Below are 714 nucleotides of genomic sequence, written 5' to 3' on the forward strand. Positions count from 1 at the left end.
TGTCTGTTAATATCACTTAGTCCGATAAAAACACCTCGCATCGTAATGAGACAAGGAGCATGTTCCATCAGAATTTGACGTTCTTGCTTCACACCCTTAGTTTAGCCTCCAGTTATCTAGCTTTTAAAAGTTATCACAAGGTCTGAAATCTTTAGCCTTTCTAATACAAACAATGTGAACTGAAATGGTATTCGTCTTTCCTTGCTGACAATCCTTTCAGCTTCTCGAATCACAGGAATCCCCACACACTTGATGTAAGCTTCGTCCTTCGCAGTGCCTTCGGAAGAGTCTGTTGTAGATATTACTAAGAGCAAATAAAAGCACGTCTGTATTTTTCAGATAGATAAAAGTAAATAATGAACGTCAACCTAATAATTCTTGATGGCACTTCAAAAATTTAAGTTGGTGAATTAAAACTTATTACTATGTAACAAGACCTGATGACATATGTAATCGAACCGGAAGATTATTATTAAAGGAATGAAGTTTTAATTCCCTCAGACACTATGTGTCTTTTACGGACTCCTAAAATAATAGTGCTCATGCCGCTGCCAGAGTAGCTTTAAGTACAACAGAAACATATAACTAGAGTTTGGTTATTTCTGTCCCTATCCTCGAAGCCTCGGAACTTTCAGTTGAAAGTCACCAATGTAAACTTACAAGATTTGCCATGGCCAACTCTTATGAAGAAACACTTAAATGAAACTAGATACT

The sequence above is a fragment of the Penaeus monodon genome, chromosome 29 (assembly GCF_015228065.2).
Source record: "Penaeus monodon isolate SGIC_2016 chromosome 29, NSTDA_Pmon_1, whole genome shotgun sequence".
NCBI lineage: Eukaryota > Metazoa > Arthropoda > Malacostraca > Decapoda > Penaeidae > Penaeus > Penaeus monodon.